The 11,304-nt window shown below is 41.0% G+C and overlaps 1 protein-coding gene across 6 annotated transcripts in view; it reads right to left on the bottom strand.

Annotated features, from left to right (window-relative positions):
- Znf638 (zinc finger protein 638) overlaps positions 1 to 11,304 on the bottom strand; it is a 142,326-nt gene that overhangs the window by 99,657 nt on the left and 31,365 nt on the right. The gene's annotated exons all lie outside the window — the stretch shown is intronic.

The raw sequence follows: 11,304 nt of genomic DNA, 5'->3' as shown, positions 1-11,304 counted from the left end.
AAGCCACCTTGTGGGCTACAGCAGATTATTAGAAATGGGCTAAATTAATATGCGAGAGTTAGCCTAGAAGAGGCTAAATAGAAATGGCCAAGCAATGATTAAATGAATACAGTGTCCGTGTAATTATTTCGGGGCATAAGCTAGCCAAGCGGCTGGGGTGCTGGGGACGCAGCCCCGCTGCTCTTATTACTACACACGATTCTTTTCCACGTACTGGTATATTAGGTCACACACCCCTACTCTCTGGGACCCTCCGCCCCCCCAGTAAGAAATATTGTCACACAGTCACCTAGGAGACAGAATGCAATGTATTTCCCCTAAGTTAAGTTTTGGTATAAAGTCTGTTTGGAGAAGAAAATGAGAGGAAGTCTTCAGGATGTGAACTCAGGACTTCATGAGGGACCACTGAGAATCTCCCTCCTGATAAAGCCATGTGAATTGTGTCTTTATTTCCGTGCCTCCATGCCAGTCCAGAGAGATAGTTTATGTTGGGGTCTGGGTTGAGAAACTTAATTTAGGATCCGGGCTGCCACTGGACCCCGACAATCCTTGGTTTCCACAGTCTAATCTCCACTTTTTCCCTGACATACATTAGAATCCACCTCCCTGCAACTCTCTTCCATGAGACCTATACCATGTTGGCAGATCACCTCCAACATACCTGGAGGGCCAGGACCCAAAGGTTAGATAACCCAGAGACCTAGGATAAAACCAAAAAATTTGATGATTGATTGATTGATTTGTTTGTTTTAAAAAATGTTTTTCTTTTTTCAATTTATTGATTTTTATTGAGCTCCACTCCCTTCCCTGATTCTCCCCTCACCTTCAACCCTCTCCCAAGCTCCCTATGCTCCCAATTTACTCAGGAGATCTTGTCTTTTTCTGCTTCTCATGTAGATTAGATACATATATGTCTTTCTTAGGGTCCTCATTGTTGTCTAGGTTCTCTGGGACTGTGATTTGTAGGCTGGTTTTCTTTGCTTTATGTTTAAAAACCACTTATGAATGAGTACATATGATAATTGACTTTCTGTGTCTGGATTACCTCACTCAAAATCATATTTTCTAGCTCCATCCATTTGCCTGCAAATTTCAAGATGTCATTTTTTTTTCTGCTCCATTGTGCAAATGTATCACATTTTCCTTATCCATACTTCAGTTGAGGGGCATTTATGTTGTTTCCAGGTTATGGCTATGACAAACAATGCTGCTACCAACATAGTTGAGCACATGTCCTTGTGGCATGATTGAGCATCCTTTGGATATATACCCAAAAGTGGTATTACTGGGTCTTGAGGAAGGTTGTTTCCTAATTTTCTGAGAAATCACCACACTGATATCCAGCAACACAGGAGTGTTCCCTTTACCCCACAACCTTTCCAGCATAAGTTGTCATCAGTGTTTTTGATCTTGACTATTCTTATAAGTGTAAGATGGAATCTCAGAGTTGTTTTGATTTGCATTTCTGTGATGACTAAGGATGTTGAGCATTTCCTTAAATGTCTTTCAGCCATTTTAGATTTCTCTGTTGAGAGTTCTCTGTTTAGGTCTGTATTCCATTTTTTTATTAGATTATTTGTTCTTTTGATGACCAGTTTCTTGAGTTCTTTGTATATTTTGGAGATCAGACCTCTCTCTGATGTGGGGTTGGTGAAGATCTTTTCCCATTCGGTAGGCTGTCATTTTGTCATGTTGACTGTGTCCTTTGCTTTACAGAAGTTTTTCAGTTTCAGAAGGTCCCATTTCTTAATTGTTTCTTTCAGTGTCTGTGCTATTGGGGTTACATTTAGGAAGTGTTCTTCTGTGCCAATGTGTTCAAGTGTACTTCCCACTTTCTCTTCTATGAGGTTCAGTGGATGAAATGATCCTTAATGGTATTCTGTTATACTCATAGATTGTGGCCTAGCCCAATTGTTATTAGAGAGGCTATACCTAGCAATTGATGGAAACAGATGCAAACATTAGGAAAAGCTCAGGGAATCCTACTGAAGTGGGGGAGGGGACTGTAGGAGCCAGAGGGGTCAAGGACACCACAAGAAAACCTACGGAATCAACTAACCTGGGCTCATAGGGGCTCACAGAAACTGAATCATCAACCAGAGAGCTTGCATGGGACTGACCTAGACCCTCTTCACTTACATTACAGTTGTGTAGCTTGGTCTTCTTGTGAAACACCAACAGTAGGAGCAGGGGTTGTCTCTGACTCTGATGCCTGCTTTGGGGACCCTTTCTTCCTACTAGGTTGCCTTGTCCAGAATTAATAGGAAAGGAGGTACCTAGTCTTCACTGCAACTTACTATGCCATAGCTGGCTGATATCCATAGGAGACCTGCCCTTTTCTGAAGACAAACAGAAAAGAAGTGGACTTTGGGGAGGGGAATTGGGAATTGGGGCGGCTGGGAGGAAAGGAAGAATAGGGATCAAAGCATGCAATCGGGGTGTAAAAACAAACACAAATAAAAACAAAAATGAGATGAAACAAATACATAAACAAGAGTCAGTGAGATGGTTGGCTGGTAAAGGCACCTGCTGTCAAACTTGACAAATTTGAGCCATGGAACTATGTAACAGAAGGAGTCAACTAACTCAAGTAAATTCTAACTTCCTCACATGCACATGGTGGCATGCACATGCATGACATACACACACACTTGCTAAAATAAACAAGTAAACAAAAATTTTTTACAATAATCACAAAACTATCTAGTTATAGTTTTACTGATGAGTCAATATCATTTGGTCATTCATTTATTGATCAAATAAATATGTATTCTATATATTTGTGTACATAATATGAAGTTTCCTAAAGGAATATAAATATTATGAATTGTGACATCCTAAAAATCCTGGATAAGGAGAACTTATATCTCCTAGGCCTACATAGGGCTAGCAAATTCATAAAAACAAGCTTTAAAAAGCATACTACTAGTCCAGGGCCATCCTCCTTCATGGGTACTAACTACCCAAGAGGTCATATTCCTCAGCATAGATCAATCATCCCAGGCTCAGAGACTAGGCAATCAAGAATCATCTATATAGCTAGTAGCCAATCCTATACTCCTCACTTTAGCTCTCCCTTTACTACTGCCCTGTCTACTTCAGGACTGACCTGTGTGCTTTTCTACACACATACTTCCTGTCTCCAAGACTTAAACATCTAGTAAATTCTGTTTCCTGGGTCTCACCTCCATGACTACTCTTGGGACAGCACCTGACTAACCATCTTATAAAGTAACATAGAACAAAATGCCACTTTGGGGATTGTTGTTGAACTATTCTTAGCATCAAAGAGTCAGTGACAAATTAAAAAGCAACACTAAGTCCTGCAGTCAGGGCACATGCAGCTTTGCACAAGAAGATAAGCAATTAAAAAGTATATGTCAAAGAAATGCTGTCCAGAAAACCAAAACAAGATCAAAAAACTGAGACAAAAGATTCCACAGGCTGTCTCCAAGAATGCATTGTTGGGGAAGAAACAATTGAGCAAAGAGCCAAATAAGGGGTGTAAATCCACAGCATAGAAACCTGAGAGTAAAGTCACCTTGGCACAGTTGAGGACCAGTCACAGTTTGAGTAAGAGGGGATATAGGAGATGGGTTTGCCTTATACTGAAGAGAAATTGTTGTTTTCTGATATTAGTCTGAGTAAAGGTACAAAAGGGGATTTTAAGTGCCTTACAGCCCTTGTGGAACAATATATCTAGTTATGAAGCATATCCTAGTATATTTTCTATGTATCAGAATTATGCAGTTTAATGAGAAGTCATCTTCTTGACCATCCACAGATATATGTGTGTCCATTAGAAGGAATATTTTCACAAGTTAAACACACAGTGGGAAAACACACAAAGCCATGCTTAGGGAAGAAATGAAGTGACTCATGAGAGAAATCACAGAGAGAGACAAACAGTTATGAACAGCCAGGAACCCCACGGCCATTCCAAGTGAAGCTCCCTATTGGAGAATCTCTCATCTGGTAGGTCAGCCTGTTGAACACTAGTTGTCACCTACAGTATACTCTCATGGCCTCCAACACCACCTCTTTGAGACTAGAGGGGAACTGACCTGCCGTGGAATCTTTCAAACGTCCCTTTTCTGTCCTATTTATATAAAATAATCAAGCATCCCCTGTGCCCACTCCATGTCATGTGTACACAGTCTCCACTTCCACACAGAGACTGTGGTTCTTCAGTTGTTTTGATTAAAAACCAATTCTGATTCAGGCAGTGGAGGCACATGCCTTTAATCCCAACACTCAGGAGGCAGAGGCAGGCAGATCTCTGTGAGTTTGAGGCCAGCCTGGTCTACAAAGTGAGTTCCAGGACAGCCAGGGCTGTTACACAGAAAAACCCTGTCTCTAAAAACCAAAAAGACAACAACAACAAAAAAAAACCAAAAAAACAAACAAACAACAACAAAAAAACACCCAAACCAAAACAAACCAAAACAAAAAAACTCTGTTTCTGGAGATGCCTGTCTCCATCCATCCCAAACTAACAGACACAGTCTAGAGTCATCTAGGTAGAGTCTCAATTGAAGAATTTCCTAGATAATGACTTATGGGCATGTCTGTGGGGGACTGTCTTAATTGTTAATTGATGACAATATATTGAATGAGATAGGCTGCATCATTCCATGGGCAAGTAAGTATGCCTTGCTTGTTATGAAAAAGCTAGCTAAGAATGAGCCTGCAGGGGAACCCTCAAGCATCATTTCTGAATGGTTTATGCTGTACTTCCTTGGCTACAAGAGTGAGTTCCCCGGTTAAAAGTAATGCTGTGTGAAATGGCGAGCAGACCTCCCTTGACTTCCCTCAGTGATAGACTGTGATCTGGAAGCATAAGCCTGTAGCGTAATTTCTAATCAGTCTTAATAATAAAAACTCAGAGTCAGCTATCACGGGTGAAAGCTGAAGGATCAGAGAAGCAGAACAGCCAGCCACTAGAGTTCTTACCTCTTACCTATGCTCAGACCAAAGGGGCAATCCTGTCCTCAGACTACATCCTAGACTGACTGCAATGAGCTCCTGTCTCCTCCCACCTTATGCTCCTCTCTCTGCCCAGTTATATCCTTTCCTGTCTCCACCTCCTTAGTGCTGGGATTAAAGGCATGTGACTTCCAAATACTGGGATTTAAGATGTGAACCACTACCACCACTTGACTTTGTTTCTCTTTTAGTGAACTGGATCCATTTCATGTAGCCCAGGGTGGTTTGGAACTCACAAATATCCATCTGTCTCTATCTCCCAAGGGCTGGGATTAAAAGTATGTGCCACCACTGCCAGGCCTCTATGGCTCTGCACTCTGATCTTCAGGCAAATTTTATTTGTTAGAGCATAAACAAAATACAACCACATAAGCCAAATAAACCCTTTCCTCCCTTAAATTGCTTTTAGTTAGAGTGTTTTGTCACAGCAACTGAATAATGTCCCAAAAGGAATGGTTTCCAGCTAGTGGTACAACTGAGAGATGACAGATCATGAGGTTGCTGATTTTAATCAGTGGATTGATCCACTGAGGAAATTGTAATTTGATATCGTTAGTGGGAGATAGTGGGACACTATTTGGAGGAAGGTGGTCCCTGGGAGTCATGTCTTTGAAAGGTGACTTTCTCCCAGACTCAACCTGTCTCCATCTCTCTCTCTGTCTCTGTCTCTTGTCTATCACGAGGTAAGCCACTTTCCTCTACCATGCTCCCTGCCATCATGCATGTGTATCTCCCCATACACAAGTCTAGGAGCAAGAGAACAAAGCGGTCATGGACTGAAGCCTTTAAATCAATGGTTAACAATAAATCCTTCCTACCTTAAATTGAATTTCTCAGGCATTTTGTCACAGAAACAAAACTCTCTCTCTCTCTCTCTCTCTCTCTCTCTCTCTCTCTCTCTCTCTGTGTGTGTGTGTAAATGCTATCCTGACACTCATTGTCTTCTGATTCCATAATTCCCCATTCTCTTCTTTTACCCACCCTGTTTTCAGATTAGCCAGGCAAGAATTGAGCAGCTTTCTCAGAGCTCAGATTCTGCATGTTCATCACAGTCACAGCTTGGTGCCTGAAATCATTAGAAGAAAGAACAGTCATCACAAACTCCCCCATGATCTGCAAACATAATGGGACTTTGTCTTAGTAACACAGAGTAGCTTATTAGCATTTCAGCTCAAGTACAAGTGTCCTAATAAATAGGATTCTGACAGTTACTGTTCTTCCTTCTTCAGAATCCAAATCTAAGTATTAGGATAGGTAGAGAGTCATAACAACGACAACAACAAAAAAAAAACTTGAGAAGTCCCAGACTAATATTTTAAATATTTTTCTTTTTTTTAAATTTATTAGATTTTTTTTTAAAAAAAAATACCAATCCAAGTTCCCACTTCCTCCCCTCTTCCCATTCTCTCCACACACCCTCTCACCCCACCCCATCTAATCCTCAGAGAGGGTAAGGCACATTGCCTTGTGGAAGGTTCAAGGCTCTCCTTACTATATCTAGGCTGAGCAAGGTATACATCCAAAGAGAACAGGATCCCAAAAAGCCAGTACAGGCAGTAGGGATAAATCCCGGTGCCACTGCCAGTGGCCCCTCAGTCTGTCCCAGCCATGCAACTGTCAACCACATTCAGAGGAACTAGTTTAGTCCTATGCTTGTTCCTTCCCAGTACGGCTAGAGTTGGTGAGCTCCCATTAGCTCAGGCAAACTATTTCAGTGGGTGAACCCATCATGGCCTTGATCTCCTTGCTCATATTCTCATTCCTTTCACTCTTCAACTGGACTTTGGGAGCTCAGTCCAGTGCTCCAATGTGGGTCTCTGCCTTTGCCTCCATCAGTTGCTGGATGAAGGCTCTATGGTGATATTTAAGATATTCATCAGTCTGACTACAGGGCAAGTCAAGATTGGGCCCCCTCTCCTCTACTGCCCAGGGTCCTAGGTGGGGTCATCCTTTTGGATTCCTGGGAATTTCTCTGGAGCCAGGTTTCTGCTAACCCTCTAATGGCTCCCTCAATCAAGATATCCTTGCTCTCATCTCTGTCCTTCCTCCATCTCGACCAACCCATTCCCTCAAGTTCTCCTCTACCCTCCCTTTCTCCCCTCTTCTTCTCCTACCTTCCCCTATCCTCACCACCATGTTCCCAACCCTGCCAGTCAATCCTGTCCATTTTCAATTTCCAGGTGGGTCTATATATTTTTTCTTTGGGTTCACCTTATTACTTAGCTTCTCTACGATTATGAACTATAGGCTCAATGTCCTTTGTTTATAGCTAGTATCCACTTATGAGTGAGTACATATCATATTCATCTTTTGGGGTTTGGGCTACCTCACTCAGGATAATGTTTTCTAATTCCATCCATTTGCATGCAAAATTCAAGATGTCTTTTTCTTTCTTTCTTTTTTTTCTGCTGAGTAGTACTGTAATGTGTAAATGTGCCACATTTTCTTTATCCAGTCTTCGATTGAGGGGCATCTAGGTTGTTTCCAGGTTCTGGCTATTACAAATAATGCTGCTATAAACATAGCTGAACAAATGCTTTTCAAGTATGATTGAGCATCTTTTGAGTATGTGCCCAAGAGTGGTATTGCTGGATCCTAAGTTAAGTTGATTTCCAATTTTATACAATTTTATACAAAAGTATACAAACATGAAGAAACCTAGTTTGGAACTGAAAGAGGTGACTTAGTGGATAAGAGTACTAACTGCTTTTACGAGTGCATGAGTTCAATTCCCAGAACCAACACGGCAGCTCATAACCACCTATAACTTGGATCCAGGAAATCCAACATCCTCTTCTGGCCTCCACAGGCACCAGACATACACAGGTTGTATACATGCAGTCAAATCTCAAGCATATATAAAGCAACAACAAAATTTTAAAGAGAAACCTAATTTGTAATTAATCCTTAACTTTTGGAGATGACAAGGAGCACCAAGGCATAATGCATATAGAAAGAAGTTCAAACACAAACTCAGAAAACAAGCAGTTATTTATCTGGAGTTTTATTAATGGTTACTGCAATGGCAACTAAAAGTCAGTTTGCCTCTTTTTTTGTTTGTTTGTTTTTGTTTTTTGAGACAGGCTTTTTTTTGTTTTGTTTTGTTTTGTTTTGTTTTTCGAGACAGGGTTTCTCTGTGGTTTTGGAGCCTCTCCTGGAACTAGCTCTTGTAGACCAGGCTGGTCTCGAACTCACAGAGATCCGCCTGCCTCCAACTCCCGAGTGCTGGGATTGAAGGTGTGCGCCACCACCACCCGGCTCAGTTTGCCTCTTTTGTTAAAGTGGCTTTTAAATATGATCACACATTCCTTTGATAGCCTTCACTTCAGAAGTTGAAACCTCATTACCTTCCCTTCAACATGAGGCAGATTTCAAATGCTGTTTTTAATGAAGAAAATATAGCAGAAAGGACATTAAGTGACAACAAAGCTACCTCATAAAAAGGAGAGCTGCTGCCTGCTGCCCCACTTGGGCTTTTTAAGAGCTTATAATGGGGGAGGGGTGCTGGAGAGACAGCTCAGCAGTTAAGAGCACTGCTGAGGTGGAAGCTTGTCCAGGAAAACCTGCACAGGAGCAGCATTTCCTGTGAACTCAAGGGTTCATGCCTAATCTCTACTACTTTCTTTCCAGAAAGAAAGTGGGGGAGCAGACCACTGCTGAAAGGCAGTGACCAAGGAGTAATTCACGCTGAATGGACTGCCCAGTCTGAGGAGGCAGACTGTACGGAGGTGCCTTCTGCTCCTGTTAAACAGTTCCCTACTGAGCTCAAGATTGGTCTGCAGTACCCACTGCTGAAGACACTGAATAACAAGCAATTTTCCACATGCAAAGTCAGAATAAACTTGTTAGAAAATAAACATCAATCTCTCTAACTAAAAAACAAAACAAACAAAAAACTCTTCAGGTTCCAAAAAGGCAAACTGAAAAGATCAAAAGCTACCCACCAAGACTAGATCCTGCACCAGGGATGTCAATTTAAAAGTGGCCCACTATTCGCAATACCAGCTTTGTATCAGTAGCCAGAGACTTCTGTCCAGAGGGAATGGCAGGCCACAAGCATGGAGAACTCAAGCTGTCTTCAGGGAGGAAGAAAGGGAAAATGATTTCTTTTAAAGCCAACTTTGGGAAGTTTGATCCTAAGGGCAGTGTCAAAGACCTGGAGAAATTAGAAGATTGATAAGGAAGCAGACAGCTTTGATGCCCATAAGCTATGCCATAGGCCAGCAAGTTTACCAGAGACCAAGAATGGCAAGTGCTTCAGGAGACAGACACATACATCAGAGACTGCTCTCAAAAACTATTCAAGCAAAGGTATGAAATTTAATTGAGTAAGACTACAGAGAAACTTGTAGCTTGGGGCATGATCCAGAAACAAAAGAGAAGTCACCATGTAACTAACAAAGCTTCAGGTTGACTGAAACCAAGAGATGCCTTGTAACAGAGACCTGATAAAACAGTTATTCCAGGGTGACCGTACAGGTATAAAATTGTCTATCATAAAGAACACAGAACTCACTAACCCGTACAGAAGAGACACTGAAGAAGCACAGCCCCAGAGGAGAGGAAGAGCCCACACTAGATGTCACATGTTCAATGACAAAAATTACAAGACATGTAAGGAAGCTATAAGTATTACTTGTGGGCTGGAGAGATGGCTCAGCCATTAAAGGCTAGGCTCACAACCAAAATATAAAGTATTACTTGTGCAGAGAGGAAAAAAGAAAGCAAAAACATATTATGAATGGGTCGAGGTACTGGGTTTAAAAAAAAAAAAACCCTCAGCTGGGTGGTGATGGTGCATGCCTTTGATCCTAGCAGGCAGAAGCAGGCAGACCTCTGAGTTCGAGGCCAGCCTGGTCTACAGAGTGAGTTTCAGGACAGCCAAGGCTGTTACATAGCAAAACCCTGTCTCAACAAAACAAAACAAAACAAAATAAAAAGACCTCACGGGAGCCATTATAACTATGTTGAAAGAAATAAAGAAATTTGTAATAAAGGAAGATTCTTTTTAAAGATATGAAAACAATGATGCAACAAGAACATTGACAGAAGACATGACTGAAAGCTCTACCCTAAGAATTTCACATTCAGTACATCTGGGACCACAGGTTGAGAATGACTGCTATAGTCAATCTAGTCTCCTTTGAATTGCTAAAATAGCATGGTGGTGAGTAGCTACAATTTGTTTCCCCAGTATTCATCCCAGCTTGCTTTCTTCCCTTAATTAAATAAGTTCCCAGAGGGAAATGGCTTTCAAGTAGTTTTAGGTGTGGCTGAATTGTCTTAACATGGCATGCCTGGCCAATTAGAATGTTCTATTTCTGAGCCCACAGTTATTGATTCAAAAATGGGAAGGAAGCAGATGAAAATGCTCCCAGGACTTTCTGATAGTGTAATCAGCAAAATAATACTGTCTTTGTACTGAGGATGCTAAGCTGTTAAGTCTTGGGCTTCAGGTAGCACTATTGATTACCAAATGGAGAATGTCTGCTAGACAGAAAAGGAGGAAATGCATGATAATACTTGAGACCTTATATCCAATGAAGCTATTGTGTGAGGTCATTGTCCTCATTTGTTGCAGAGTTGTTTAAAGATTGTTTAATATTCTACTATGAAGTCTTAGTCTTTAAGTTATATAGGTATTAAGAATTATAGGTCAATAGTCATTCATGTTTGTTATCTTATAGTTAGACTAAAAAGTTCTTTAGATGCATAGAGATTGTATTCTGCATAAATAGGTAATCTTTAACCACTTCAAAGAACTATAGAATATGGCATTTAAATAAATTAGGGTTCTGTTGATGTGAGACACAATTGCTCCTGGCAACACTGATTATTACCAAGAGAATGTTGAACATCAAAGACACTCCACTTAAAGCTTATTTTCTTCTTGGCAAAACTGGCCTTTGGGCAAGGAACTGCCAATGTCTTGACCAGTGAAAAAATGCACAGTGTCCAGATAGGACAAGCTGGATACAAGAAAAAAGACTACCAAACTTTGCCAAAACAGGGTAAGACACTTCTGAAAATTTTCGTGCCTCTTAAAATGGGCCTTAGCCAAAGTTGATAGCTCCAACACTGCAAATGAGACTTTGGGTTACTGCCCAGGTAGCTAGTTGTCTCTGTCATTTATTACACATTTTGGAAGTTGCTTAATTGCATTTCCTGCTTACTCAAGTAATATTATTTACCTTCTCAGGTCTCCAATGGAATTGAAGACTAGATAGTTGTAGTTACTTTCCTCTCATGACTTGGCCAAGGCATTTCTTTTTTTTTATATATATTTATTTATTTATTATGCATACAATATTCTGTCTG

The sequence above is a fragment of the Microtus ochrogaster genome, unplaced genomic scaffold (assembly GCF_000317375.1).
Source record: "Microtus ochrogaster isolate Prairie Vole_2 unplaced genomic scaffold, MicOch1.0 UNK62, whole genome shotgun sequence".
NCBI classification, from domain to species: domain Eukaryota; kingdom Metazoa; phylum Chordata; class Mammalia; order Rodentia; family Cricetidae; genus Microtus; species Microtus ochrogaster.
The sequence above is the reverse complement of the archived record's forward strand: the minus strand, read 5'-3'. Positions and strand labels throughout refer to the sequence as shown.